Below are 5,953 nucleotides of genomic sequence, written 5' to 3'. Positions count from 1 at the left end.
GAGACTACGTGTCTCCAGATGCTCGTCACTGGCTCATTAGTCATTCTCTATCTATTTTCTGCATTTTCCAACCATTACTGGTCACATTATGTTTGTTGCCTTTGTCCTGTCTGCTCTTCTCTCTTGCAGATGCTTGCTTTACATGCTGACTAGAAATTTAAGTCATATTACCTCTATGCATGTAACAATTTTTAAACTGTGTCAAACGTTTGTATCATGACTTTAGTGACATTAGCAGTTTATTAATTGTATTATTTAATTAATGTTATTAATTTATTAGTTCTAATGTGGCGACCAACACATTAAATAATGTATTTATTAGGAATACAAATAATATAGCATCATATAACACCGTGGCAGATGTGCAACATTAACACTGGAGAAAGAAGGCATTAGCTGAATAACAGTCATTTTAGAATATTGTGAAATACTGAAGACAGCAAATGAAAAAGCTGAGTTTTCCAAATATTTAGACTGAATGACCCGAGGACACTAAGTGTAAGTGTTTCTCTGCACTCTGTGTGTGTGTGTGTGTGTGTGTTTGAGGAAGGGTGACACACACAGGGAACAGGCGAAACAGGCTTGCAATTTGTTGCGTTAGATGCAGACTTCCACCTCAAACATCTGAGAGTGAAGAAAAAATATCAACTTTGATATACGCACTCAATTTCGTGCTCGCATTTGTAAGCAATGGTCAGAGGACTAACAGCTTTACTGCGTTAACAGCCTCCAAAACGGTATAACTTACCGTTCTGGGATTTGATCTCAATATACTGTGAAACCAGTAAACGTTTTAAATGGCTCACAGAAACAAGTTGGTTTTGGTTTTACAGCAGCCATTATAAGTTTCAGTATTTGTATTGTGGGAATGGTAACAAGCAACTTAATTTAAGTAGTTACAAAACCAATGGGGCTGGTGCCATTTGTAATAGCATAATTCTGACCTTACAAATTATTCATGAAGTGTAGAAGCCGGAGAGGTGGTGAGCAAAATGAAAAAGGGCATGAGTTGAATTGAGATGGGTCTAGTTCCTATAAATTGTTAAAACGTCCAAAAAGTCCAACAATACAAACTGTCAAACTATGAGCAATCTCTGGGTTTCAATTATATATATAAAAAAATGATATTACATTTCACTCAGCAAAACCGATTCTCTGTCAGTTAAATGCAGCAAGTCATGATTTTTCCAGGAAAGGCCTGTTTCATCAGAATCTATATCAACTCGTCTCGGTGCTCTGATGCGCCTATGCTCAATTTAAGTGAGAACATGGAGGGGTTTTCTCTGAGTGGTGTTCAGAACATTAGCTTGTCCAAGCAGGTATCAAGGTAGCTAGAAGGACAGTGAAAAGTAAAACACCCTTCAGGAGGAGGAGAAAAGCATACCTGTTGCCATGCCAACCATGAAATAGAATGTATGGGGGCAGCAGCATAAGACCAAGACTGCATTAGTTAGACTCTAGTGCCATCTTATGGTTAATATCACATTACACTCATATGCTGCTGATAACAGTGAGAGTGTGATTTCCAATTACAACAAACCAGAAGGTAGCCTGTATCAATTAACACAATCATCGTGCAACACAGAAAAGAGAGCAGAGGTAAAAGCGTGACGTTAAAGATTTTGGGACACACAACGACTTCAATAGATTTCTGTTCGCTGGAGGGAAATGGCATTGCATGAAATTGTGACTCATGAAGACGCTGAGCGACTGCAGAGTTTGCAGGAAGCTGTGAGGATCCTGCAAGCAGTGGTGTGTGTGTCAGCTGCAGAGAGACATGAGAAAAACTTGTACTTTGGTGCCACCTGGTGATTCGACCTTAGTATGTTATGATTTGGTATTAACATTGCATTGAAAGGAATTCCATTTATTCTTATCTGTTCAGTTTTTGCCGTATATTATGTAAAAGCACGTTGTCACCTTGGTTAGTTAAGTGTTATACACATAAGGATATTATTATTATATTATTACGCTTATATCCATGTGTGTTGGTCTGTCTGTCTGATGTGTGTATAGAGTGTGGCATTGACATAAAAGGGAAAAATGTAAAATTTAATAAACACTGGGTAAGAAACATCAGTCAATTTATGACATTGAATATGTATTTATACTTTTATCTCAGAGTGGGTGGATGAGACTGTGTGTGTGTGTGTGTTGTGCGCCAATGTCTATCTATATTACATTACATGTCATTTAGCTGACGCTTTTGTCCAAAGCTACTTACATTTTTAGTACACTCAACATTTATGAGGGGTTCAGTATCTTGCCAAGGACACTTAGGCATGCAGATGGGAAAGAGTGGGATTTGAACCAGCAACCTTCTTGTTGCAGAGCACCCACTCTATCCCCTAGGCCACGCTCTCCCCGCTATCTATAGTTATGAGGGCCAATTCTAGTTAAATACCATCATTGTGAGGACATTTTGGCTTAAGACTTGTTTATAGGGCTAGGGTTAGGCTAAGGTTAGGCATTTAGTTGTGACGGACGTGTGTGTGTGTGTGTGTGTGTGTGTGTGTGTGTGTGTGTGTGTGTGTGTGTGTGTGTGTGTGTGTGTGTGTGTGTGTGTGTGTATGTGTGTGTGTGTGTGTGTGTGTTTAAGTGACTGTGTAGTGCACAAATGTTTTCTGACAGTGTTGGTCTTGACAAAGGCCAGGGACCTGTGGAGAGAGAGGGGAAACTGTGGAGCTTCATCCAATCATCGGCCAGCAGAACTCTACAGAAAGTCTACATGTATCAAATCATGCCTGTCACACATGTACACACATGAAACATGCAGAATGATCCCCTGGTTGCCCTCAGAAGCATATGTACTTGTGGAAGTGTAAGATTCTGAACCTGTGACAGGGTAGCTGCTGAGAAAAGTAAAGCCTCTATTTACCGGCCAAACACACACAACACAGAACATGAAGAAGTTATGGTTTCTGTTTTGAAAAAAATTATGAAATAAATTCTGGTAAAAAAAGTTTAGTCAAAACAACATCCTTTTTAATCAAATGTTTGAGTGTGTGTGTGAATTCAACCACATACTACAAAATAAACCTCAACTTCCAGTAACAAACCATTACAACGTAAATATCAATAAAATAGAAGATTCAGCAAAAATATTTGCAAACTTAAATGTTATGCTTTGAAAATTTCTAGTTTGTTCTCTATGTTCTATTTAAATTTAGAAGTGTGTCACTTTGAACCTGGAAACAGACGCAGACTACTATTTCAGGGGTAAAGGCAACAACTAAAAAAAAAACTGAACAGAGCGTATTGGGGGGAAACAAATCTTATGTAACAAAGAAAAAGCTTGACAACAGAGAAAAATGTAGTGACATGGTTTCTTAATGCAAGATTTCGAGATTCCAAGCATTATTGGATACCTGTACAGGAGAATACACTTCAGTTATTTTCAGTGGAAAACCAGTTTTTAAAATATTTTGGAACAGTCAAACTAACAAGTATATTATTCATATTTTTGGGGTTTAAATTGGTTTGACTGAGATGTTTCCCCAACCACAAGTGTGATGTTATAAAATATTTTTCAGGGTTGTGATATAGGACTCTATTATCATGGTGCACGAGGAAGAATCAAAGGATTGTTTGCTTCTTCTGTTTTCCGAGTTAAAATATATGAATCTGAGAATATCTTCAGCATGTTAGTCTCAAATTTATGCACAGAATTAAGAAATCTGATGCTTGAGAACTGATCCCAACTACATATCAGATTAAGGGATGCTCTTCACTCTACATCCCCTCGATTTCACTGTCCTGTCATTTAATATCGCCCTGCTGAGCCATAATGTAAATACCCCCCATTACACTGTGATACAGATTAGGGGCATCGTATCTTGCATCAATGGTATTGTGTGTCGACTTATCCCAGGAGGGGGAGGGTCAGATTAAGGTGATCCTTCTATTCGCTAATTCATTGAAAGCACATTAAAGGGCCAAACCGTGCCTCAACCCCTTCAAACTATGGAGTATGGATACTATACCATAATCACTTTAGCCTGAGTGTCATTAAAAAATAGGCCATTTTTCAGATGTATGTGTGTGTGTGTGTGTGTGTGTGTATGTGTGCGATGGTAGGTCAGAGGGATTCAACACACACACTCAGGAAGTGTACTAGAAGAAGGGCGGGGTTCTGAGTGTTGCGTGACAAGACTGAAGAAAACAGAGTGCAGCCTGGCGTCTCACGAACACGCACACACGTGCAACTAAAGACCCCATCCCCACACACACACACACACACACACACACACACACACACACACACACACACACACACACACACACACACACACACACACACACACACACACACACACACACACACACACACACACACACACACACACACACACACACACACTGATATACATGGGCACAAGCAGCCTCTTTACTCTTTAATGTTGCTGTTCTTCACTTTTAGCTGGACTGTCCTCCCCCCTTCACTCTTCTCTACTCCACTTCTCTCCTCCTCCAGTCTTCTCAACATCTGAGACACTAACATTTCTCTTCTTTCACTCTCCATGCATGCCAGTGTTGTCTGGACTACCTCATATTTACTTAAAATATGGGATCAAAATAATGAAAAATATAAATGTAGGTTGATAATAATTTTGCTACAATTATGTCCATGTATCAGATATTAACATCGCATGTAATGTTTCAAAAGAACAAAGAAGGTAAAACAGTTTTGTTTTTATATTGTGTTGATATTAACTCTTTTGTTGTTCATATAAACTTCCAACAATCTTTAATGATAATGATGTAATACTTTTATTCTTAATTTTGCTGATGGTAAAGTTGTTAAAGAAACTTTTTACTTACAGAGTCACTTTTTTCTGTTTTCATCATTTAACTTCACCAGGGCAGTATAGGTTTAGTATGCATTTGCAAATGCATGTAATATGCTGTTTTTGCTTGGGCCCTATCATTTGATATTTTGTTGACTAATTGTTTTCTTTATCTAATCCTGTTGTCCTATCATTGTACTTTGCTTTTTGGATTTAAAGTGGCTTTTTGAGATTCAACCTTCCCTTTCTGGCCTGCACCACGTTCTCAAAGTAAATAAATAAAATAAAGATAATAATTGGTTAAAGGATTAGCTTTTCCTTTGCTTCACTAGATTTACTATAGATTATTTTTCTTTAAAATAAAGTTATACATCGATATATTAACACACATGCCATATAGAGACGACCTCCTTTTCATGCAAGTAACAAAACATTTTTACATATGAATGTAGTTCACCACATTCTTATTGTCGTTGTTAAATAGAAGTAGCTCTATTATTGTTAAATGAACATTTTCCGCTTATTTATTGTCTCTCTTTCACAACAACAGCAGCAAAAATGAGACACATATAAAACCAAGCCAAGTCTGATTGTAATAAACACTTGAAGTACTGAAAGTATGGTACTTGTGCCATCCAGAAAGGAGCAACTGATGCAAGTCCATCGAGGCTATTGTTATTATCATTATCTTTATTATTATTATTATTATTATTATTATATATCATTTATACAGGTATTAGTATTAGTAGAAGTAATATTAATAGTAGTAGCCTATATTGCAGTATTTTTATAAAAAAAATCTCTAATTTGTAATCTTTTAATTAAATACATTTCAAATGTGAAATAACTGACAGACACGGTGCAATAACTATACATACACATGTGCAATAACTTATTCACACATTTGCAGCAAATGTCAAACTGCACCCTTGAATGCATAGTATTGTATTTGACGTTTTTTTTAAGTAAGCTCCACTTTTACCTAAATTTAATTATTGAACTGCTGCGCTGACCTGTTTCTTCTCGTCCAACACCTTTCATTGAACTGTTGACCCTGTGTTAACGTGCACATGAAAAAATAAAACTTGAAACCTAACTTAATAAAATCGTAATGTTGTATTTTTGTATTTAAAGGCGTAGCCTGTATTATATGTATTAACAATATA

The sequence above is a fragment of the Platichthys flesus genome, chromosome 5 (assembly GCF_949316205.1).
Source record: "Platichthys flesus chromosome 5, fPlaFle2.1, whole genome shotgun sequence".
Lineage (NCBI taxonomy): Eukaryota > Metazoa > Chordata > Actinopteri > Pleuronectiformes > Pleuronectidae > Platichthys > Platichthys flesus.
Note: the sequence above shows the minus strand (reverse complement) of the source record.